Consider the following 25,958-nt stretch of genomic DNA (forward strand, 5'->3'; position numbering starts at 1 on the left):
GCGCCATGCCCTGATGTCATCTCTCAGGGTTCTGCGCTGTGCCGCTTGCCCACCTGGCGGCTTGCGCACCCCCGTCAGCCTGCATGTGCACTCCTGTTCCACAGAAATCCTGTTCCACACAGCAAGCCTCCCCAATGATAGCTCAGCAGCTTGGTGGGACCCTGCCCCAAAAAAGCTTAATAACTTTGGGGGATCCTAAGGTCCACTGTCGCTGTTAAACCACAGAGCCTAGGACTTGCTGATCAGAAGGTTGGCGTTTTGAATCCCCGCGACTCAATGTACTCCATTGAGTTCCCTTATTGCCAAACCTTACGTCTGCCATGTTGCTATGCTGACATCTGTTGTAATAGCTGTTTATATTGCGAGTCCCCATCCTCCAACTGTTGGGCGGAGGTATAGCAAAGATTTGTTAATGAATAGCCTATCTGATTGGAATTGTGAATATAGGCCGGTGGGATACAAACTGCTAACATTTGAAATAAAAATAATAATTTTGTAGCAAGCATCATTTTAGTTGCAGCCAGTTGGTCCATAAGAGAAAGCTTCCTTTTTTTTCCAGCATCGTATGTCCATATTTATTGTTTTCCATACTTTGCTATAATTGTCTGATATACCGTAATTTGTTTAAATTATGGGCAACCTGCATGCCTAAGTTATCTTAAGCTTTTTCTAGCTTTTTTAGGAAGTTTCCTGAAGTTGCAGGGAGAGCATGAAAATACATTACTTCTGATTTTTGAAAACCCACCTTAAGTCCAGAAACATTAAAGAAGGTATCCAATTCTATACTATACTCAATAACCTTCCAGCATTAACTGGGTCTCATGTACATAAAACAATATTGTCAGCATAAAGTCCTAGAATACACACCCTTCCATTGGTAGTTAACCCTTTCCTGTCAGAATTTGGCATAATCTCATTGCCAGGGATTCTATAATCGGATCAAATAATAAAAGTGATAATGGGAAACCTTGTTTTGTCTCACTGTTAAGTTGACATTTTTGTGAATCTGTATTATTTATCCTAATTGTAGTAGGTGTGATATAATAAATAGCTTCCAATATTCTGACAAATTTAGGGCCAATTCCTTTTTTTAAAAAAACCACTCAGATTAAACACTTTAGTTCCACACAGTAGAATGCTTTAAATATATCTAATGATAAAGACACCAGTGGTGAGCTAATGTTTAATAATTTCCTAATGGGGTCTGTTATTTTATACCCTGGGACAAACCCAGCTTAACCCAGCTGAATATATTTCCTGATAAAAGCTTTCATTCCATTAACCATCACTGTTGTGAAAATTTTGTAATCGGTTGAGTAGAGAAATTGGGAGATACGATTCTGCTAATGAGGGTTCTTTATAGGGTTTGGGAATTAATACAATTCTCGATGGTTTCGAGGTTGGCAGCAATGAGTCTCCAGCTAAGATATCATTGTACAGTTTAATCACATATGGGACAATTAAGTCTTTAAACATTTTATAAAATAGGAAAACCACTTTTCACCTACAAATTATAATTGGACCAGAAATTTTAAAAAGGCTGTAACCTCATCAAAGATAATACATGTAGAGCAGGAGCATTTGTGTGAAATGTGTGTTATTTCTCTTTTGGAAATCTGGAATGAGGCTCCTTCACCACCACCAAAAATACACCACCCCCTTTTCATGCCCCTGTCATTCATTCATATATATATATTTCCCCAAGTGCCATGACCAAGGAATGCAGTTTCAACCATGCCTACTTTCCACCATCCTCAGTCTGGAGTCCTCACCTCTCTGGTGCTGAAGAGGATCCTGCAGGGATCCATGTAGCACCATGGAGAGCTCCTAGTGAGACACTTTTAATGAGCTGCTGTAAATTGGGGTCTTTTGAGCCTCTGCTTCCAGCTCTTAGCTCCTAAGCCCCCTTTGATGGAATGCTAGAGGAACTCTTAAAGGACCAGTACTCTGGTCCAAAGACAGAGCTTCTTTTTTTTGCTCAAGGAACTCACACCTCACTCTTTTGCAGCCATGCAAATAAAACCACCCTATAAGCTGACAAACTTATCTAATATTAGAATATCTCAGTTTTCTAAAAATTATCTAAAGAATAGGGGTCCCCCCCTTTTAAAACCTATTATCTTTTGTCAACTTTCAAATCATCTAAGCTTGGTTTTTCGGGGAGAAGGCACCAGGCTCCATAGTCTTTTGTACTGATGCCATATTTTCAACTCATTGCCTTTTAAAAACAACAACAACATCCTGCTTTGCAAAATCTTACCATAATGCTTTATGCAATGGAGTTCTTATCAATTCCTTTTCAGAATTTGACATCTCAGAATTAGATTCTAATATCCAGGGTTTCTGACAAGGGCTGTGTCCGGTCCTACCTGGGAAACCAGATGCAGTTTTGTTCCCAAGCAATGGTTTCCTACCACCTTCCAGTACGCTCCATTCTGTTTTCCCCTCCCTCTGGTTTTCCATTTGAGCCCTCTGTTTATATATATGAGTGATTGTTTATTCCAGTTTTGCAACGGAGCAGTATTTCTGACATTGCCAAGGCGACCTCCAGCCCACCACAAGCTAGCGAGAGGAACGTTCTGCGAGCAAGCTAGACACCCAAAGTGGAAGGGGCTGCAACATTTTAAAAATAACCAGGAGTGTCCCCGCCTTGAGAACCAGAAAGAGCAGGGAAACAGCAAGGCTGTTGCTTTCATTGGACCAAGCCTAGAATTAGCTTGAAAGCTTGCCCTTGCAACCTTGAGCGTATTGTTTGGTCCAGTGAAAGGCCTCGCTTCATTCCGCTTTAGAAGTCTTAAATAGCAGCTACCAAATAACCATATATGTAAGTCAGTTGTTAAGTTATGCTGCTTTGTCACACCACTGTGTGACCAAGAAATAGAATCTATGGTGGAGTTACAAAAGCTTGTGCCATAATCATACATCTGTTAGTCTTCAGGTTTTACAAATTTCTTTCTTGTTTTGGGAGATAAGAGTTGTAAAGGATGCAGGGCCGTCTTAAGCATATCCGGCACCGTGGTGCAAAGATCCCTCTGGCGCTGGCAGCCCCCCCCCCATTTCCCAGAGTTGTTGACCCTTTCCCAAGCCTCTGTGAGTCCCAAGAAGGCAAGCTGCATGCCCGCCAGCCATATGATTGATGGGGCACAGGGAAAGGGGAGGCCACCGGCAAAATCGTGCAGCTTCCCCACTCGCTGGAGCGCCCCTGAGAGGCCAGCACCCTGGCGCAACGCGCCAGTAAGCCCAATGGGAAAGACGGCTCTGAAAGGATGTAAGGAGTCATTTACTGCAGACTAAGGGGAGGTACGGGACGTGGGTGGCACTGTGGGTTAAACCACAGAGCCTAGGACTTGCCAATCAGAAGGTCCGTGGTTCAAATCCCTGTGACGGGATGAGCTCCCATTGCTCAGTCCCTGCTCCTGCCAACCTAGCAGTTCAAAAACACGTCAAAGTGCAAGTAGATAAATAGGTACCACACTGGTAGGACGGTAAACGGCGTTTCCATGCGCTGCTCTGGTTTGCCAGAAGCGGTTTAGTCATGCTGGCTACATGACCCAGAAGCTGTACGCCAGCTCCCTCAGCCAGTAAAGCAAGATGAGCGCTGCAACCCTAGAGTTGGCCATGACTGGACCCTAATGGTCAGGGGTCCCTTTACTTTACCTAATAAGAAGTACATGTCTAGCTCTCCACTCTCAACAGTAGCAAACATCTGGAGGGCCAAGTTTGAGGAAGCCTGGTCTAAAGTGTTGCATCTGGAGTTCTGGCAGAAAATGTGTCCCAGAATGCACCACCGCACCTTCCCACCCTACAGTTTTCTAATTTGGGGCCCCCAATTTCCATTGCCCCCAGTTTTCTGAGTAGCAAGTGCAGGAGCTCTGGGGAAATAAGGAAACAGGTGTTTGGCCTTTCCAAGACCAGTTCCTTTTCATACAGTCACACACACACACACACACACACACACACACACACACACACACACAGGTTCTTCTCACCTAACCTAAATGGGTGTATTTAAAGGAAATATGCAAATAGTGTCATTCCCTGGTATTTGTTGAGCTGGGAAAAGCTTTTGAAATGCAAATGTCAGCATGGGGCATTTTTATTGGCTTCCAACCCCCAACCCCTCCTGGTCTGTCTAAAAGGACATGCATTTTCTTAACTCCAGCTATTTGCAACTTAATGAGTTTTTTCTGCTTGTCCCAATAAAAAGGGTTCCTCTGTTCAATCTCCTGTTAATGCACTTAGTATTTTGGAAGCAAGGGACGCGGGTGGCGCTGTGGGTTAAACCACAGAGCCTAGGGCTTGCCAATCAGAAGGTTGGCAGTTCGAATCCCCACGACGGAGTGAGCTCCCGTTGCTCGGTCCCTGCTCCTGCCAACCTAGCAGTTCGAAAGCACGTCAAAGTGCAAGTAGATAAATAGGTACCACTCTGGTGGGAGGTAAATGCGTTTCCATGCGCTGCTGTGGTTCGCCAGAAGCGGCTTAGTCATGCTGGACACATGACCTGGAAGCTCCACTGGGCAATAAACCGAGATGAGCCCAGAGTCGGTCACGACTGGACCTAATGGTCAGGGGTCCCTTTACCTTTACCTTTACTGCATGCACACACACTTGAATAAGAAGTCCCAAACATTATAGTCTTTCCATATAGTAAGCATGCTGCAACCTCCCTGTTACTGTTTTCGGACCTTTTCCCGCTCCACAGCTCCTTGCTTGAGATGTAGCAACCAGAACAGAGTCACTATCCCATCTTGGATTGCTAGGACAGCATCCCAGCTCAGAAAAGATGTCCCAAGCCTGAGTTTTGGGTGACAGCGACACCTGCTTTGATAACTTCTGAATGGGCCAGACCCATCCTCTGTTTCTCCAGTTCTGCTGCCACCTGGGCCAGCCTTTTCCCCAACCTGGCGCCTTCCAGGTGCTTTGAACTACAACTCCCAACAGCCCCAGCCAGCGAATCACGTGGTCCAAAATACCCAGAGGGCCCTCTCATTGAGAAAGGCTGGCCTGGGATGAAAGCCTTATGGAATCTCTTTGGCTTTGGGGTTTTGTTTCCTGCCTAGTTGTCCTTCGTTTGTTTTATTGGAACTTCGCATCTGTGATCCAAGACTTCCTGTCAAATGGAACTTGGTCAGAGAATGAGAAATTTCACCTCCACTACCAGCGCTAATCTGTTCCTGCAGTCAAACCCCCTTAGGAAAACAACGAAAATCTCCAACTCACAGCTCCTCTTTGGCAAGCGCTGAAGCCGAATTTGCATTCCTCCTACTTATATGTAAATTCCCTTGGAAATGGCAGGTTCAGGGCTATTAACATATTTTCCATTCCGGCCATTCTTATTTTAATTAGCTTAAAGTAATTAGTTCTAATTCATCATCCGGTTTCCCCCTTTACATATTTTGGGTTATTTACATCCATTACTAAGTAACAATTTTATGTAATTATGTGCCACTCGTTGCCCTTTATTTACATAACTTCCCTCACTTAGGCATGGAAAGTGGGGGGTTCCCCCCTCTTCCCTTTTTCTGAATTTCAACACATCCTCCAAATTCTGGCTTCTGTGCTCTTCGGAATTCACCAGTGCCATTGGATTTCTGTGTTAGATGTTCATCTAGGGCTGATGAATTCTTCTTCTTCTTCTTTGGCGATCCTTCATAGCCAAGTAAGATTGTCTTCCATAAACACAGTTTTGAGTCCATGAGTGACTGTGGAGGCCAATTCTGGATCCACACGTCCTTCCACAGTGGGGACATTGGTTTCTGGGTGGGAGTTGATCACGGTGGGGATTTTCCAAGCATGCCTTCCTCTTAGCACATTTCTCCCTTGCGTCCTGAGTTTGAGTGTCTTCAAAGCCCATGACACCTTTGGTAAAGGCTGTTCTCCAACTGGAGTACTCACAAGCAAGCGTTTCCCAATTGTTGGTGGTTATACTACATTTTTTAATATTTGCCTTGAGACAGTCTTTAAACCTCTTTTGTTGACCACCATTTATGCTTTCCATTTTTAAGTTCGGAATAGAGTAGTTGCTTTGGAAGACGATCATCAGGCATCTGCACAACATGACCAGTCCAACGAGGTTGATGTTAAAGAATCATTGCTTCAATGATTCCATTGCTGATGGAATCACAGCAGAGTGGGCACACCGTCGGAAGACTGTCCTACCCTGACTACAGCTTTCACCTTCCTTCACCATTGGCTAAGCTGCCTGCCCATTTGCTACCAGGCCAGGTTCAAGGTTGTGGCATCAATTTACAAAGCCCTTCACAACTTGGATGCAAGATACATTCAGGAATGCCTGATTCTTGACCAGGACCGTCTTAAGCATATCTGGTGCCGTGGTGCAAAGATCCCTCCGGCACACACACACCCGGCAACTCCAAAACAAGGGAGGTGGAGGTGGAAAATGTCCTCTGCCTCCCCCACTGCCCCGATCCCCGGTGTGGTGGCAGCGATCAAGTAGGAGGATCAAAGGCCTGGAAACGATGCCGGAAACACCATCAGAGCACTCCTGACATATGGTTGTCAAGCCTCTGCTTAAAGACCTCCAAAGAAGGAGACTCCACCACACCCCTTGGCAGCAAATTCCACTGTCGAACAGCTCTTATTGTCAGGAAGTTCTTCCTAATGTTTAGGTGGAATCTTTTTTCTTGTAGTTTGGAACCATTGCTCCGTGTCCGCTTCTCTTGAGCAGCAGAAAACAACCTTTCTCCCTCCTCTATGTGACATCCTTTTATATATTTGAACATGGCTATCAGTAGGAATTTAAATTGTGGATTTGAACTACCCCGAACAATGTGCCATGCATGCAGATACACGTTCCAATCGCATGCTTCCAAATACCTCCAGCAATGCCACAGAACACCCACTCCACGTCGGTAGGAGATTCCTCTGTTAGCATGGTAGCAGCTACATGTTGGAACTCCCTGCCTGTTGACAGTAGGTAGGCACCTTCATAGCCCTTTCCCCCCAAACCTGCTAAAAAATATATAATTGTTTAGACAAGCCTACCCAGATATCTAGGATGCTGAAGTGTGTGTTTTTAGTTGCCTGCTGGTTTTAATTTTAGGAATGTTTTAAATAGTTGTGCAATTTGCTTTTAGCACTAATTTTATTGTTCTACTCTTTTAGTCAACCGCTTCAAGGTTGTTGTTGTTTTTTTAAAAAAAACCACAAGCAGCATATAAATTGTATGAAATTGATTGATAAATAAATACTATGCATTTTGGCAGCAGCCCACTAAGAGAGGTGCTGAGCGCCACACCTCTGCAGCTCACGCATATCTGATAGATTTAAGGTCAATGGGAAATGGCTATAGAGGAGATGTTTCAATGAAAAGTATTCCAGGTTCCATCTCCACCAACAGTTAAGACTGTAGGACTGTCAGCGCTCAATCAGCTGTCGGGTCTTAAGCTCCCACACATGCTTTTCCATTGAAGAATGCTGGAAGAACTCAGTTTCCACTAATTTTGTTGTGAGCTGCCCTTCACAGACTAATGAGTGGATCAGAAGGCAGCTATCCATTGGATTTTGCACGTCTTCAGTGCATTTCTCAGCTCGAAAAAGTATGTCCAAAGGCATTTAGAAACACAGGCTGTGTGAGAAAAGCAAATTTTAAATCATGAATTTCTGCGCAGGTTTAGCAAAGGAGGAAGGGAGAAGGACAGGGCAGGTTTATGGGTGACCACATGCAAAAGCGACTTGGACCAGAAAACAGGGTGACCCCTCCCCTGCTTCTTCTGTGTGGTCTCCTTTTAAGTTTGCATGTCTCGTTGGGAGACCTCTGTGCTTTCGATTCCAATCATACTTTTGGTAACACACCAACTATTTTCTGCCAATTGGTCTGTGCTTCTAGCGCTGAACCAAATTACATGTTTGAGGCTCGATTGCAACATGATGGCATCTTCAGCACCGCTTATGAGTCAGTGGCATCGAGGTTCGTAATCTGGAAGGAATATAATAGGAGCTATATTAAGTTTTATAGACTGAGGGTTTTTTTGTCAAATTATAGCCACAGCCCAAGAGAGATATTGCTTGCATATCTTATAGTCCCCCTTGATCCTTCCTGTTCCATCCTGAAACCAATTTGTTTCTCTAGCCCATCCCACTTTTTTGCTTGATGGCTTTTTCTGGGTCGAAACCCATCAGTTTCACCCGATGTTCTGCTGGATTGTTAGATCTCAAGGGCAGCCTCAGCTCAAGAAACCCAGAGATTCATCAGTACAAAGTTATATATTTCATATTGTAGAGGAGAATTCTCATTAACACTACTGGAATTGGAGAGGGGTAATTTTCCGCCTCACATTTGTACAATCCTCTTTTAAAACTCCTGCCCATAACACCTACCTGGTGCTAGCTCCTTCTTCTTCCCCTCTCACTCTCTCCTTTTGAATCTCAATCCTGACTGCAACTAATTCCAGGAAGTTCTCCCCTAAAAATGAACGTCTCTATGGAACTTGCAGACACAGTATGTGGTGGCAGGGGAGGGTACCACTAACCTAGAGGGATTTAACCAGAGGTTGGTCAATGCCATTAAATAGTAGAGGAGGAAGAGTATCAATGGCTGCTAGTCATGATGGCTATACAAAGACTCCATGTTCAGTAGTTATCTACCCTTAGGCTCATGTGGCAGCTGCTGTAAGGCTGGGAAACAGTGGCAAGCTCTTCGGGACAGAGCTGTGTTTGCAATGCCTGGCTTACCACCAGAAAGTTATTTCTAATGTTTAACAGGAATCTCCATTCCTGCCTTTTGAATCCATTTGGGTAGGGTCCTACCCTCTGGAGTAGCAGAAAAGGAGTTTGCCCCATCTTCCATGGGACAGCCCTTCAAGTTCCTGAAGGTGGTTCCCACATCACCTCTCAGTCTCCTCTTCTCCAGGCTAAATAGATCCAAATCTCTCAACCATTCCTCATAAGGCTAGGTTTCCAGGCCCTTGATAATCTTGGTTGCCCTCCTCTGCACACCTTTCAGCTTTTCCATATCCTTCTTAAGTTGTAGTGCCCAGAACTGGACATAGGACTCCATGTGGGGTCTGACCTAGGCAGGCTAGAGCTAAAGTTCTGTCGGTGCAGCCTAGAATTGCATCAGCCTAGAATTGCTGCTGCTTCACACTGTTAATTCAAGTTAAGCTAGCGGTCTACTAAGACGCCTAGATCCTTTTCAAATGGACCACTGGCAAGCTAGGTTTCCCCCATCCTATATTTGTATATCTGCTTCTTCCTGCCTAAGTGTAGAACTACAGAGATAGCGCAGGATAGTGCGCACTCCAGAAATGACCTCTTTCAGCTTCTGCCTTCTGGAAGAAGGTACAGGGTTATAAAGACTAGGACTAGCCACTGGAGAAACAGTTTTTATCCAAATGTGATTTGGGTTTTAAACGCAGTGTAAGGTCGTCTCTGTGGAAGTATATTGTATTTAATTATGGGGTATCAGAGTTTTTAGGGGGTTAACCAGGCTGAGATAGCTGGGGTAGCAGGCTTGTTGGTTTTTGAATGTCTGGTGTAGATTTTTTCAATTTTGTTGTTCTGTATGGGACAATGACAATAAAGATTATCGTATCGTAAATTGGCATTTTTCCCTATTGTTAAACCATTGGTCCATTTACTTGAGTGTTGTCTATGCTGGTTGCGGCAACCAATGGTTTCAGACTGAGGTCTCTCTCTGGCCTGCATGGAGATGCTGGAGACTGAACCCAGGATCTTCTGTATGCAACCTAATGATCTAACCACTGATCTATGTCCCTTCCCTAATGCAGCAGAGGCTCTGGACCTCGGGCAGGCTTGGGGCTCAATGAAGGAAAAGGACAAGGAAGAACTGGTTGTTCTTTGGAGAAACAGGCCTTTTGCATAAATTTGAGCCTCGTGGGGTGCCATAGTAATGTGGTCGATCAATCTCTTGCCTTCCAGCTCCCGCGTTAGATGAACAAATTCACTAAAGAGGCAGAGGGGTCTTTGTGAACAATGTGGTGGTGTTATTATTTCTCCCTTTCCTTTTTCTTTGCATAGTTTTTACACAATAGTTAGTCAGCCCTCTGGGGGGAAGAAAAGAAAAAAGAGAAACCTTCTCCTTATCTCAGGATTCTTCAAGTGATTTTAGCAGCAGGAGGCTTTGGCAGCAGCTCTTTTGTGATCCAAACATGGGTGCCGGGAACTCTGCAAAGAAGATTTCTCTTTCAGAAGCTATTTATAAATTACAACCTATCTCCCTCCTCTACCACCCTTCAAGCTGATCTGCTAATCACACATTGCAGCATTTAACCAGCTTCCATATGTCAAAAGGACTTCATAGGGCAGCCTTCGCCAACCTGGTGCCCACCAGATGTTTGGGCCAGATGGGTGTTGTCACCCAAAAACATCTGGATGGGGGCCAAGGTGACAGAGGTCGTTCAAGAGCCTTATAATTTCTTCCTGTGCCCTGCCTCCTGCCCCAAAATGGTTGCTCAAAGGTCAAAGGGTAGCAACGTAAGAAGAATCGCTTTCTTGAATCTTCCAGCATTCAGGCAGTACATTTCTAAGCACAATTCAAAGTGTTGGTGCTGACCTTTAAAGCCCTAAATGGCCTCAGCCCAGTAGACCTAAAGGAGTGTCTCCACCTCCATCGTTCAGCCTGGACACTGAGGTCCAGCTCTGAGGGCCTTCCCTCACTGCGAGAAGTGAAGTTACAGGGAACCAGGCAGAGGGCCTTCTCGGTGGTGGCGCCTGCCCTGTGGAACGCCCTCCCATCAGATGTCAAAGAAATAAACAACTACCGCACATTTAGAAGACATCTGAAGGCAGTGCTGTTTAGGGAAGTTTTTAATGACTGGTGTCTTAATGTATTTTAAATCTTTTGTTGGAAGCTGCCCAGAGTGGCTGGGGAAACCCAGCCAGATGGGCAGGGTATAAATAAGAAATTATTATTATTATTATTATTATTATTATTATTAGCCTCATTGGGTGTCCATGAGTGTCTAGTGTTATGGAAGAAGGAGAAAAACATTTCTCTACCCACTTTCTCCAAGCCACGCATAATTTTGTTCTAACTCCATGATCGGTTATCCCTTTGGCCTGCCCTATGAACCGAACTGATTGTTTCCATTTACAGATAGGTAGCTGTGTTGGTCTGCCATAGTCGAAACAAAATTAAAAAATTCCTTCCAGTAGCACTTTAGAGACCAACTAAGTTAGTTATTGGTATGAACTTTTGTGTGCATGGACACTTCTTCAGATGCATGCACATGAAAGCTCATACCAGTAACTAACTTAGTTGGTCTCTAAGGTCTACTGGAATGAATTCTTTTATTTTGATTGTTTCCATGAAATATCTTACTCGCTAGATCTCCTGCCTCAGAACGGTTTTGTTTGCAGAGTTTGATTTGCTGCTTTCACGGTTGTCTTGTTGGATTGTAATTACATTTTTTAATCTATTTTTATTTGTACGTCACTCAGAGAGGTGTTGCGGTTGGGCAGCTGATAAATGGATGAATGGATGAGTGAATAAAACACCTTATGTGGTATAGGAGTCATCAATTTGAGCACTGCTTTCTCTTGTATGAATCAATCTCCCTGAATGTTGAAATCAGCACCAGAGAACCTTCCCTGCACCCCACTGTGGGGTTTTTTTTGGGGGGGGGGAGTGTATGGCCAGTGAGGCCTTCTCTGTGATGGTTCCTAGCATGTAGAACTTGCCTCTTGGAGAAATCCACCAGTAGCTCTACTGCTTTATAGAAGGGCAGCTGAGAACATAGAAAGAGTCAGGTCTTTGGTCCATCTAGCTCAGCAATGTTCACACTGACTGGCAGTGGCACTTTGGGTTTGAGGCAGAGGTCTCTTCCCTAGAGATGCCAGGAATTGAACCCAGAACCTCTGCCCTGGCCTTCTAACTTCTGGCAGTTGATGTTTTAAATGGGTCCTGTTCTCTGTGGCTGGATCTATACAGAAGGGGGAAAATGCTATAAATAAGTCAGAAATTAAATTGTTATACCAACAACAACAAAAACCACTATGGAAAATCACATAGAAATGTTTTTTGCTCTCTGGTGCCAACTGATGCTGCATGTTTATATCACATTCAAAACACTGTTTCTTGACTAATGTAGCTGAGTCCTGTGTTTTCGTACCCTGATTTTTTCACTGTTGTGGTATGAGTTTTAGGGAGAGGGAGATGAGTCTGGATAAAATCCTGGGCCCCTTCCAGGCCTACTTAGAATCTAGCAGAAGAGGCTGCAGTACAAGCCATAACAGTTCCTTTGTTAAGGAAATGGCTTTGGCTGGCCAGCGAAGTGCTGCCATTTGCCATGTCCAAAGAGGTTGCTCTGTTGCCATAGAGACAAATGCGTGAGCCTTTTCCCACCTCACCCATCAACCTAGGATGGAGAACAATAGGCCAAGGGGGTCTGTGCATGAGAGAATGGGACATGTGAGTTTGGGTTGATATTGGGAGCTGGGGAGACACAGAGAAACATTTGCTTTGTGCAGGACCCTAAGCTTTGACTTGGAGCTTGCCTGGAAACCTTATGGGGGAACAAGATCTGCTGTTGTGAGCCCCTCCATCCTATGCTCAGGTTGTGCATGTGTGTAAATAAAAGCATAAATCCTAAAGATGCCTCAGTCTCCATTTCCGATTCTTGGAAAAGCGCAAGCAACTCTGGAGTCTCTCGCCACTCAGAGATTAGGGTCCATGCAACAGCGTATTTATTATTTACTTTAACGTTTTATAGCTTTTTGGTCCATTGTCTTTAGGGCAGCTGGTGGAGGCTAAAAATGGAAGGATGCTACTACAGTGGTACCTTGGGTTAAGTACTTAATTCATTCTGGAGGTCTGTTCTTAACCTGAAGCACCACTTTAGCTAATGGGGCCTTCTGCTGCCACCACGCCACCAGAGCCCGATTTCTGTTCTTATCCTGAAGCAAAGTTCTTAACCTGAAGCACTATCTCTGGGTTAGTGGAGTAACCTGAAGCGTTAGTGGAGTAACCTGAAGCGTATGTAACCTGAAGCGTATGTAACCTGAGGTACCACTGTACTTTTTTTGCCCTGGCTCTGGGTTTCCATCAAAGCATATTTCTGGCCAGGCCAAAGCACAGCGCTGAGCTACGTGGACCTTTGATCTGATACCCTATGGTTCTGACCATTAATGCTTTGCCCTGGTGATACAGATAATCGCCCCCCAAAATGTGGCCGATGTACATTTGCCCTGTCCTTACATTCTTTTGAAGAGCATCATCGTCATAGTATTGGACTCGGCAAACCTGAGCTCGTCTTCCCCAGCTCCCACTTGCCCTTTTGCTCTTAACCCCCCCCATACCACCCCACCCCAAGTGTTCCTCTCCTCTACCGGAGATTCAGGCAGAGCTGTTTGCTTAATGCACACAGCAGCTCTTTGAGAAGGAAAAGAGAATGGACAGTGGAACGGCACAGATGTGTCACTGTGCAGCGATTTCCGCTTCGCCTTTGAGTCCGGTACCAGCAAACCTCGACTCTGAATGTGAGATCAGAAGGGAAGGAAGAAGGGTCCTGTTTGTTCCTTCTCACATTGTGACAAAACGCTGGAATGTGATGGGAGATTAGCATTGGGAAGGAGCCAGTTCCAAGAAGGCTGGGCTTGGCTTCATGCCTTATCCTCCCTCCCTCCCTCCCTCTTCTCCTCCATAGCTAACAGTCAGGCTTTTTCTCTTTTGCCCACAAACCTTCCAGCATGAGGGTAGGGATATGGGCACATCAACCACAGCCCACCCCATTTTATTTTGGCTGGCACTCAATCAAAAAACTCTGTCCCATTTTTAAAAAAAAAAAAAATGCATGAAAATTTTGCATTTAAACTCTATGCATTATTGTATGCCATTCCCCCAAACTTGCATTTTCCAAAACATTAAAATGCACATTTTAGGTGCGTTGCAAAATCTGGACAAGCATATCATTTGACTGGGAGTCATGTTCTTTTTTAAAACAAACAAACAACTTTTATTGGGTTTTATGAAAGTTGCCATGGGGAGGAAGTGGCAAATAAATGTAATAAATAATGAATATTAGAGGGCTTCTGGTTGTGATCTTTATTATAGAAAAAGGGATGCTGCCAGGCAGTGGCGTAGCGTGGGTTGTCAGCACCCAGGGCAAGGCAAGTAATTTGTGCCCCCTAACCCGTGGATTTTAGCAGGGGGCAGAGAGCTGCGAGGGCGAGCGAGCGCCCCCCCAGATGTTGCGCCCGGTGCGGCCGGCCCCCCCTGCACCCCCCACGCTACGCCACTGCTGCCAGGACCTCCCTGCTTTAACTTGTGCAATGGATGAAGGTCTGGGGGATAGGAAGCAGCCTTTGTTGAGAGTTTACTTTCTAGGCAAACTCCCGTTTAATTGACTGCTTCTGTATGTCAGAAAGCCCATCAGCCACGTATCTCTCATCCACGTAGAATATTCTCTCGCTTTGGCTTTGACGGACAGCGAAGAGCAGGAACAGCTGTAGATTCGGCTCTTTTTTGCCTGACATAATGAAGGCCCGATTAAGAATGAACTAACTGTGCCTTCCCTCCTTCTTCTTTTTCACTTCTCCTCCTTCGGTTTTGTTAAGGCTTTTCCACTAGTTGCCTTTGGCACTTGCTCTCTGTGGCTTTGGCGCTTCCCGATGAGCAGGCAAATGGGTAGGGCTGGTGTTGATGCTGGCATAGTTGGGCATCTGCCAAGGGCCCACCCCTAGCCCTCCTCCTCCTCCTCTTTGACATGGGCAGCTAGAAGATGTGGGGCTTCCCTTGCACTTGACCCAGAAGCTGCACTTCATAGAAATGTTGGAAGGGGTCCTGAGTTTCATCTAGCGCCAACCCCCTGCAATGCAGGAATCTCAGCTAAAGCATCCCTAGCAGATGCCAACTCTTTTTTTATTATTAAGACTAATTTTTATTAAGAATTTCAGCATAACAATTTATCAAAGACATATCATCCTCATTCCCCCCCCTAATTTCCCCCCCTTCCCCAAGAAAAACCCACCCAGACTTCCTCCCTCTGGTTTTTCAACACATGTTATTCTATGCATATTATAAAATTGTAAAGATCCTTAAATTATCTGTCTATATATTTCCAATAATAAATTTGTGTTTCTTTATTCAAAACCTGCCAAGGAGTCCAGTTCATTTTGTTGTTTCTTTAAGAACTTTGTAAAAGGTTCTCATTCTTCTTTAAAGTCACAGTTGTCCTCATCACGGAGTTTGTGCGTCAATTTCGCCAGTTCCACATAGTCCATCAGCTTCCCTTGCCACAGTTCTTTTGTCAGGATTTCTTCATTCTTCCATCCTCGTGCTATTAAGACTCTTGCCTCCGTTGTCGCATACATGAATATGTTCTTCAATTTCCTTGGCAGGTCTTTTCCTACAATCCCTAACAAAAATGCTTCAGGCTTTTTTACAAATGTTAATTGGAACATTTTCTTCAATTCATTGTATATCATTTCCCAGATTTTTTTAAATTTCACTACAATCCCACCACATAAGATAAAAAGTCCCTTCTTCTTCCTTACATTTCCAACATATATTTGAACCAGTTTTGTACATTCTTGCTATCTGTACAGTGGTACCTTAGGTTACATATGCTTCAGGTTACATACGCTTCAGGTTACAGACTCCGCTAAGCCAGAAATAGTACCTCGGGTTAAGAACTTTGCTTCAGGATGAGAACAGAAATCGTGCTCCGACAGTGCAGCAGCAGCAGGAGGCCCCATTAGCTATAGTGGTGCTTCAGGTTAAGAACAGTTTCAGGTTAAGTACGGACCTCCGGAACGAATTAAGTACTTAACCCAAGGTACCACTGTACTGGTGTTATATACCATCTATACGTCATTTTCATGTAGTTTTCTTTCAGCAAAGAGCAGTCTGTAAATTTCCTAGCAGATGCTAACTCAACGCATCCCTCTTTCACAAAACATCACCTGCCTTTCTAGGGTGAGATAAGGCTGGAAGTGGCATGCAATGTTTGCACAGTGTAGGAGGATGGCATGAGAGTTACAAAGCGCAGGCACACAAAAACCGAGCCTAATGCTTTCTATCTAAAAGGTTAAATGCAATTAATATTAGGACAGCTGGGACAAAATCAAAATATATACCCAATATCTAACATTCAATCAAATGTCACAGTGTTTAAATGATTCCCACAGCAAACTATGCTCAAGCTGGCTTAGAACATAATTTGCTAAGTTGCAAAATACAGCAAAATTCATCATCAATACATTAATGAGAAAGGCTGTATCCTCCCATATAACCTGCCTGGGCTCCGAGATCTTCAAAGGAGGCTCTCCTCTCAATCCTGCCAGACTAGCTCCTTCCTTGCTGTTCCTCTACCATCAGGTGAAGACTGGTTTACAAACTGACTGGTTTTCTTTTTCTTTTGTAAAGGAAATGGCTTTTAAATAGTGCTGTGCTGTTTTCATTATCTGAATTTTACTAGATGCGTTCTAAGTCTATTAGAGTTTAATTGCTTTTAAAACAATTGTCTGCTATACTTTCTTTTAGCTTTTTGTATTTTATCTGCGTCGTTTTAATTGGTGTAAGCTGTCTTGAGTCTGGGGAAATGGTGGGGTGTCAATAAATAATACAACAACAACAACAACAATTTGTGAGAACAGAGACTGAAGTATGTGCAAGCAGCATGGGCTGGCTGTAGAGCACAAGCCTGGCGTTTGTGAAAACATGCACACAATCCAGAAATCTCAACATTTAATTCCTCCCCCCCCCTCCCCAAAAAGGCTTAATCTGAAGCTGTCCAGCTGTGGTTTATAAGTACCAATCTATTGCTTTGCAAGTTTGTAATTCCAATGCCCTTAAAGCGTAATGATAGCTAATCTATCTGCAGGGGGTCGGAGAGCCGCTCAGCTTTGCTGAGACATTAAGGAAGATACTGTAAGCTGGCGACAGAAGAAACAGAAGGCTTTATTATAGAAATGTGCTCCCAGGAGTCCAGCGCGTTCCTCTGTTCTCTGGGTGGTGCAGGGCTTGGCTATTATTCTAACTGTCGTTCACCAAGACGCTTATTTGCAGTGCTTATTTCCAGAGCATTGAATAAATGCCTCTCCTTTTCAAGAGGGAGAACAGCGACAAGGGGGTTTTAATTTTTAGCAGTTCTCAGCCCACACGGCCGTGCCTCTGTTGGTTGAAAGAAAAAAGCACCAGTCTTTCTGGACCAAGTAGATTGATGTTACAGGAAACATGGGGTGGGGAGGAGAAAGGGAGAAATTCCACAGCCAAGGAGGTGGGGAAAGGCTGACTTGGAAACCTTTGACTTCTCCCGTGATAGTTTAACAACCTATATCGCAGTGCAACTCAGAGATTTGCAGCTCAGTGTAGGGTTACCAGGTCAGGGGCACCCAAGACCTTGAGATTTCAGGGCGCAAACCTGAGACCTAGGGGCAGCCCTTGATGATGTCATAGAGTGGCCCCGAGTGATGACACAGGTCAGGTCCTGGAGATGGGGGTTAATTAGGAGAGGGGAGCCGAGGAGGGCAGCCCCCAGCACAAGTATCTATGCCATGATTGGCAGCAGGCAACTGCTGAACTGAAGCTTGCAAGCTGCAATCACACTTTTCTTTTTTAATTACTTTATTTAACTTAAAAAAAAACAGTTTTCTTAATATATATATTAAAGGCACTCTCTCCCACCTAGAGATTCAAGCCCTGCACCTGCCACCTGGAGGGGGGCAGGCAAACCTGGAGACTTCAGGTCACACTTGGAGGTCTGGCAACCCTATCTCAATACTATCTTTATTTATTTACTGTTGTATCATCATCATCATCATCATCATTACATCTATGTTCCATCTCCAGCCCAACCTCCAGGGAGGTATACAGACTTCCCTCCCTCTCCATTTTACCCTAACAACCCTGTGAAGTAGTTAGGCTGAGAGATGTTGACCGGTCCAAATCCACTCAGTGGGAATTCAAACCCTGGCCTTCCTGGCCTCCTGGTGTTTATTCCTGCTTTATAAGTAGGGTTGCTACCTTTGTCCTGGCAAAATACAGGACAGGGCAGGACAAAGGCAATTGGGGAGCAATTTCTTTTCATATTTGTTGTTGAAGTGACTTCAAACCAAGCCATTACAGTGGACGCTCGGGTTGCGAACGTGATCCGTGCAAGATGCACGTTCACAGCCCTCAGCATTCGCAACCCACAGCAGCGTGTCTGCGCACGCGCGGGTTTGATTTGGCGCTTCTGCGCATGCGCAAAGCGCGATTTAGCGCTTCTGCAAATACGCAACTGCCCAAAGCTGGAAGTAACCCATTCCGGTACTTCTGGGTTTTGGTGGTCCGTAACCCAAAAAAAATGCAACCTGAAGGTCTGTAACCCAAGGTATGACTGTACAATCTATTGCAGCCTAACAGGGTGGCCCCTCTGGGATCTGTCACACATGTGCACACAAACACATACACACAAATTTGTAAATCTGTCCATGCTTGGCTCCCCAGAACTTAAATGCATGACCTTTCACACACCCTTTCCAACACTTGAATTGGAGAGGATCCCTAACTTGGCAGAGAGAGACAGAGAAAGAGAGAAAGCAGCATTACCTGGAATACAGGACATAGCATTTTACACTGAAATACGTGACAATCCTGTATTTTACAGGACAGGTGGCAACCCTATTTACAAGCTAGGAAATGGGACCTGAATTAATTACCTAAGGCGGACATCTGAATTTATTGCTAAGCAGAGTGTAGTGACTGTAGCAATGTGGAGACTTTTCATGCCAGAGGGTACTTGGGATCATATACCTTGCTGCCTTTGAAAAATCAGTCTATCTGTTACTGAGAGGTCATGCCTGCAGTTCCATAGCCTTGGATCACAGTCTTATGCAGAGATGGATAACTTGTGGCCCTCCAGATCCTTCTCATCACCCCTGATCGCTTGCCATGCAGGGACTGATGGGAACTGGAGTCCAGAGACCTCTGGAGGTCCACAGGTTCCTCATCCTTGGTCTAGTTCCCACCGAGAGGAACCACCTGTGGTGGGGCTGTAGCATGTCAGGCTGCAGGCCAAAGCTTAGGTAGTTTGGATGCTGTAAGAATAAAATGGGGAGAGGGAGAACCATGAGACCACCTTGAGTTCCTTGGGGGCAAGACATGATAGAACTGTTGTTGGCATCTGTCTGCCTGGAGAAGTCTCTTCTCCTCCAGAAGAACTTGGGCTGCTCAGACAACAAGGACCACCTTCTCAGCCTTACTGATGTGCTCCAAAGGAAAGCTGAGCAATATATTTGGCACCAGGGGGGCTGCAAGAGTTGCTGGAAGGAGGCTACAAGGTGTCATCCAACCGCCTTAGGGACTCCACTCTGGATCTGAATAGGGTTGACTCACTGAGAGCCAGTGTGGTGTAGTGGTTAAGAGCGGTAGCCTCGTAATATGGTGAACCGGGTTCGCGTCTCCGCTCCTCCACATGCAGCTGCTGGGTGACCTTGGGCCAGTCACACTTCTTTGAAGTCTCTCAGCCCCACTCACCTCACAGAGTGTTTGTTGTGGGGGAGGAAGGGAAAGGAGATGGTTAGCCGCTTTGAGACTCCTTCGGGTAGTGATAAAGTGGGATATCAAATCCAAACTACTACTACTACTACTACTACTACTCTTCTTCTTCTTCTTCTTCTTCTTCTTCTTCTTCTTCTTCTTCTTTTGAAATACATTTTTATTTGATTTTCCAAAATATAAACATACAACAAAACCATTTCCAAAACCAATTATTGAGATTACTCTGAATTTCCTGACCTCTCCCCCCCTTCCCCCGCTTCCATGGGTCCTGTTGATTCTATTTCAACTGCATATCCGTACTTCTCCAATTTTTCATCTTCCTAGATTATCTATACGTTACAAGTGTGTTTAAAATCCTGCTAATGTTTGGACCTGTTTACAATGATTTTGTATATACATTATAAACATTCCCCATTCTTTTTAAAATTTCTTGTCTTCTTGGTTCCTGAGCTTCCCAGTTAGTTTTGCCATTTTGGTATAGTCCATCAACTTGATTTGCCATTCTTCTCTGGCTTGGGTCACCTCTTCCTTCCATCTCTGGGCTAGTAGCGTCTGAGTGGCCGTTGTAGCAATGTAGGGTTGACTCTTTAGCCCATGGGTAGGCAAACTAGAAGGCCCAATCGCCTTCTAAATCTGGCCTGCAGACAGTCCGGGAATCAGAGTGTTTTTACATGAGTAGAATGTGTCCTTTTATTTAAAATGCATCTCTGGGTTATTTGTGGGGCATAGGAATTCATTCATTATTTTTTTCCAAAATATAATCCGGCCCCCCACAAGGTCTGAGGGACAGTGGACCGGCCCCCTGCTGAAAAAGTTTGCTGACCCTTGCTTTAGCCTTTTCCCCTCCTGAAGATAGGAGCAGGCCTGAGTCAATCTAGACTTCCACAGAATGTTGAAGAGGGAACATGACAGTGTTAGGAACTGGAGATATAAGTCCTGACAGTCCACTATCAGTATGTGTTTTTAAATGGTGTTTCATATAAGCTGTCAGGATGGAAGAGATAAAAATTGCAGATGCTTTGCCAGTAACAGCAGCAGCAGCAGCGACCCAAAAAGAAAAGAAGAAAGTCAGATCGGAATGTGTCAGGGAACTGGTTCAATCCAAAACGGCGCTTTGGTTTTCAAATTATTCATTCAGCGCTGATTGCCCGGTTCGGCGCTATTGTTCATACGGCAGTGTGATACCTTTTAGCAAAGTGTGGTTAAGTTCAGGGAAAGTGAATGTAAAAATTACTTTGTGCTCATCAGATGTGCTCCCTTTGTGCTTCGGGGATTATACGTCTCTTTAGTTTAGTGACAGAAAGAAGTTTGGCAGCTTTTAACATCTGTTATTACCGCACGGGCTCCTGCGGTGATGGATGAATGTGCTGCGATCCATCCCGGCTGCCTCCTCTGCAGCGGAATTGCGTTCCAGAAGCAAAATCTTTATCAGGCGCATCTCTCAACCGCCGTTCAAGACTTATGAGGCTGAGGCTATTGTCAGGCAGGGCTGAGAGAGAAGCCATATGAATGCAGAAAGTCTCTGTTGTGCACCAGATGAATTTTAGCCGAGGGCTGGCAAGCCGTCGATAAAGATCACCCCATTAAAAGCACCCCTTCCCCAAAATGCTTCTGCTTCTAACCACACCATTTTTGACCTACCTTTTCAGATTAATCCAGGCAGTGCTTTTTTTCTAAAAAAAATGTTTAGGGGTACTCTCATTTTGACTCAAGAAAATCACCATTTTACAGTTCAAATCGCGGGAAATAAATACAGTGGTACCTCGGGTTACAGACCCTTCAGGTTACAGACTCCACTAACCCAGAAATAGTACCTCGGGTTAAGAACTTTGCTTCAGGATGAGAACAGAAATTGTGCTCCGGCGGCGCGGCGGCAGCAGGAGGCCCCATTAGTTAAAGTGGTGCTTCAGGTTAAGAACAGTTTCAGGTTAAGAACGGACCTCCAGAATGAATTAAGTTCTTAACCTGAGGTACCACTGTACAGTAAATGGGCAAAAGTATAGAGATTCACAAAATGTTTAGGGGTATGCATATCCCTGCATCCCATCAGGAAAAAAGCACTGAGTCTGGCTCACACGCAAAACCTCCACCTGGTGCTTGGACTATTGTGGGAGAAAGAATTGTAGAGACAGAGGGGAATCAAAGGGTCATCTAGTCCAACCTGCTGCAATGCAGGCATCACAGAATGGGGGGAGACTTTAAGAAATCCACAATCCCCAACCCCTGACCAGACACCCGTGCAGGTTTAGGCAAATCACGCTCCCTGTGTATCTTTCTAAAAACAGGTTCGATGCCAATGGACTAGCTCAATAGACGACAAAAGAATCGTAGAATTGTATGAATCATAGACCCATAGAATCATAGAATTGTAGAGTAGGAAGGTGTCAACAAGGCTGATCTAGTCCAACCCCTTGCCAAGGCAGGAATCTTTCGCCCCATGACCCATATTCTGATATATGCAGTTAGGTGCACACTTGAGAAGGGATTGCTACAATTGAAAGAGGGTTCTGTTTTGCAACACAGGGGGTTTTCTTTGGTGTATCATTGAGAGAGAGCAGGGGTGCAGCTCACCTGGTCACAGTCTTACCCAATATGGTGAGCTGGATGGTATTTCTGTCTGCTGAAAAAGCTCTTCAAACACAGGACTGCCCTCTGTCAAATAGGACACAATGCCACATTTAGGGTCAGAAAAATAAAGCGGGGCAAAGACTCCACTGCTCCCTGGCAATGAAAGGTGTGAGTGAGTGAGTGAGTGAGTGAGTGAGTGTGTGGTGGACACGGGTGGTGCTGTGGGTTAAACCACAGTGCCTAGGACTTGCTAATCAGAAGGTTGGCGGTTCAAATCCCCGCAACAGGGTGAGCTCCCATTGCTCGGTCCCTGCTCCTGCCAACCTAGCAGTTCGAAAGCACATCAAAGTGCAAGTAGATAAATAGCTACCGCTCTGGCGGGAAGGTAAACGGTGTTTCCGTGCGCTGCTCTTGTTCGCCAGAAGCGGCTTAGTCTGCTGACCTGGAAGCTGTATGCCGGCTCCCTCAGCCAATAAAGCGAGATGAGCGCCGCAACGCCAGAGTCAGTCACGACTGGACCTAATGGTCAGGGGTCCCTTTACCTTTATATACACACACACACATTTTTATTAGTAATTTTTAAACATAACATTTCTAACAATCATTTAACATAACTCCTTATCTTATACAATATTTTAGACTTCCATCAACAACCTCCGAAGATTTTCCGTTCTTTATCACTTATCCTTCACTTCCTAATTTCTCTATTACTTTTAATTATCATTAACTAATAATTCTCATCATAGTCCTCCTTGCAATATTTCACATAATCCTCCTTACAGAACTTCTTGCAGTCCTACTGGCGTAATCTGTTTATTACAATTGCTTTTCAAATAGTTCAAATATTTACTCCAGTCTTCTAAGAATCTCTGGTCCCACAGGTTTCGAATCTTTCCTGTTATTTATCTAATTCTGCATAGTCCAGGCAATGAAAGGTTTTTGATCCACCTCCAACATTTCAGAGTTTAAAACAGGGGGGAATGCTCCTCATCCATCCCCTGTCATCAGCCCAAAGACCACTGCCTGGAGGTTCTCCTCTACCTTATGGATGATGCTATTTCAGGGGAGAGGAACCTAACCTGTCAGTCTTTTATTGCATCTCTATAGTTTCTTCTGTCATTTTGTCTTCTCCCTGCTTTTCAAAAAATCCCAGGACCCCTCCATTTTTCCCTCCCTGCCCATTAGCCCCATTAAGCTCTAATCTGTTGGTTACGTGCAATTAATTGCCAATTTAAGGGGTTTTATATGTCTAATAAAGGTGCCAGTGAAGCTATCCAAATTTGGGCTCGTTTTTACAGGCTCTGGGGGCTTGCAAAGCTTGCTTTGGGAATTCTTTCCCAGCTCAAGTTAAAATCTGAGCCGTAGAAGAACTCTGGACTTCCCACTCTTCCAGCCCTCCCCTGTACCCCAAACACCAGGGGCGTGCTTTGGTAATCTTTCAAAAGATGGCAACCTGTAAGAAGCCAAAAATTGGCACCCCCAAATGAAGCTTCTCATTTATGAAGCTTCCCAGTTTTGCAGCCCCTCAGCTGCCTAAAAAGGTAAAGGTAAAGGGACCCCTGACCATTAGGTCCAGTCGTGGCCGACTCTGGGGTTGCGGCGCTCATCTCGCTTTATTGGCTGAGGGAGCTGGATTACAGCTTCCGGGTCATGTGGCCAACATGACTAAGCCGCTTCTGGTGAACCAGAGCAGCACATGGAAACGCCGTTTACCTTCTCTCTGGAGAAGGTACTTGCACTGGTGTGCTTTCGAACTGCTCGGTTGGCAGGAGCAGGGACCGAGCAACAGGAGCTCACCTCGTCGTGGGGATTTGAACCGCCGACCTTCTGGTCGGCAAGTCCTAGGCTCTGTGGTTTAACCCACAGCGCCACCCTAAATCTGGCACTAAAAACACTCTCCCTCCAAGACCCCCAATCCCCCAGGTGTAGTTCTCTTGAGGATACAAAAATATTTAGGAGTTGGCTTGAGTGCCATTTCCCCTCAGGGCTTCCCCATGGGTGGTCCAGCCCAATCAAGGATCACATGCAGCCTAGCCAATCAGAAGTCACTGGAAGCAAGCGAGAGGAATGGACAGTGAGGACAAGCAAGGGCAAGGCAAATAAAAAGCAAACAAAGGTCTAGAAAAAGCCATCAGATAAGGGAGGCATTTACTGGAACTGCTTGAGATGTTTACCAGAAAGCCCACACCTCAACAACATCTGTGAGTACTTTCAGCTGGATCCTAATTACCATCTTACAACTGAGCCAGCAGTCAGGTGTCTGAATTATCTCACTGTCACCTGGCTACACCTTTGCTTTCCCTAAGGAATTGTTGCCGTGTGTTCTTCTCTTTCTAGCACAGATGTCAGACCTCATCCTGAGCATTTCTCGCTTTCCCATGAAACCTTGGGTAACCCATCTATCTGATTGATTATGCTGTAGCTATTCTCCCTCCAGATACTTTGCGAACTGCCCGAGAGATGTTCTCAGGCCGACATTCTCTTTGTTAATATTTGCTCGCGGACTCATTAACGTCTCTCCAGCCCCCGACCTGCCTCCTTTGATGTGCTGACCCCCATCCTTTTGGTCTCTCCATCTTCTCTGGCATTCACCTTGGGGGCTGCATTTTACTCTCTTTGTGGAACCATCCAGCACTAGATCATAATGGCCTTTTCTAATCTTGTTGTCCTTAATAGGATTTTTGCCCAATACATCTGAAATGTGTAGATATGGATTTTGAAGATAATAAAATTGCCTAATGTGCAGGAGGGTTAAGGCCACGCCAAGATGGAGGTATCTGAGTGCAAAATTCATACAGAGTACGCCAGATGTGAAGGGCCCCTGCATACCAAAATGGCTATATCTTCCTTTTGAAATGCATTTGAGGAGGGGGCTGGGTCCCCCCCTACCAGTTTGTCATTGCAGAACAAAGGAAATGCTAATGATATCTACATGTAGACTCCAGGGGTGGACGCTTCTGCATAAGATCACACATTTTTCTTAAGAGTCCTCACAAAATTTCATTAGCGTTTCAGTGTGAACTCTAACTTATGTGCACTGTATACATGTATACCTAATATACACATGTATACCTAATTGTTGTTGGTTTATGTCTGTCTAGAGAAATGTTTCCCAAACTTGGGCCTCCAGCTGTTTTTGGACTACAACTCCCATCATCCCTAGCTAGCAAGACCAGTGGTCAGGGATGATGGGAATAGAGCTGGGACTTAGTTCTCCAGCTGTTTTTGGACTACAGTTCCCATTACGCTTGACCACTGGTCCTGCTAGCTAGGGGTGATGGGAGTCGTAGTCCAAAAACAGCTGGAGACCCAAGTTTGGGGGACACTGGTCTAGAGAGACAACGGGCTGTGTCTACTAGGGTGAAGTCAAACCACTGTGTTAGCAGCACCAAAGTAACCTTCCGGGGGCACAAACCTGGGCAGTGTGTCTGGAGGTCCTGGGCTGCCCAGGTGACAAGACCCCCATCTTGGCCTCACTGATGGGGTCCAAAGGAAAGCAGGGCAAGACGTTTGGCACCAGCTGAGCTGCAGGAATTGCCAGAAGGAGGCATACAAGGCGCCATCCAATCTCCTTAGAGACTCTGCTCCAGATTTGTGTAGGGTTTACTCCAGGGGTCAGCAACCTTATTCAGCCGTGGGCTGGCCGGTCCACCGTCCCTCAGACCATGTGGGGGGCCAGACTATATTTTGAAAAAAATATATGAACAAATTCCTATGCCCCGCAAATAACCCAGAGGTGCATTTTAAATAAAAGGACACATTCTACTCATGTAAAAACACACTGATTCCCGGACCGTCCACAGGCGATTGGGCCGCATCTGGCCCCTGGGCCTTAGGTTGCCTACCCTTAGCCTTTTGCTTCTCCCAAAGATACCCCGCAAGGCTGCAGAGATTTAGGATCAGAGTTTTCCTTCTCTTAGATGGTCTA

General features: G+C 45.1%; 1 protein-coding gene across 2 annotated transcripts in view; it reads left to right on the forward strand.

Moving 5' to 3' along the window:
* The window catches only part of ELFN1 (extracellular leucine rich repeat and fibronectin type III domain containing 1), a 242,852-nt gene that overhangs the window by 115,452 nt on the left and 101,442 nt on the right, over nucleotides 1-25,958 (forward strand). The window lies entirely within an intron of this gene.

The sequence above is a fragment of the Podarcis gaigeae genome, assembly GCF_964106915.1.
Source record: "Podarcis gaigeae genome assembly, chromosome: 14".
Lineage (NCBI taxonomy): Eukaryota > Metazoa > Chordata > Lepidosauria > Squamata > Lacertidae > Podarcis > Podarcis gaigeae.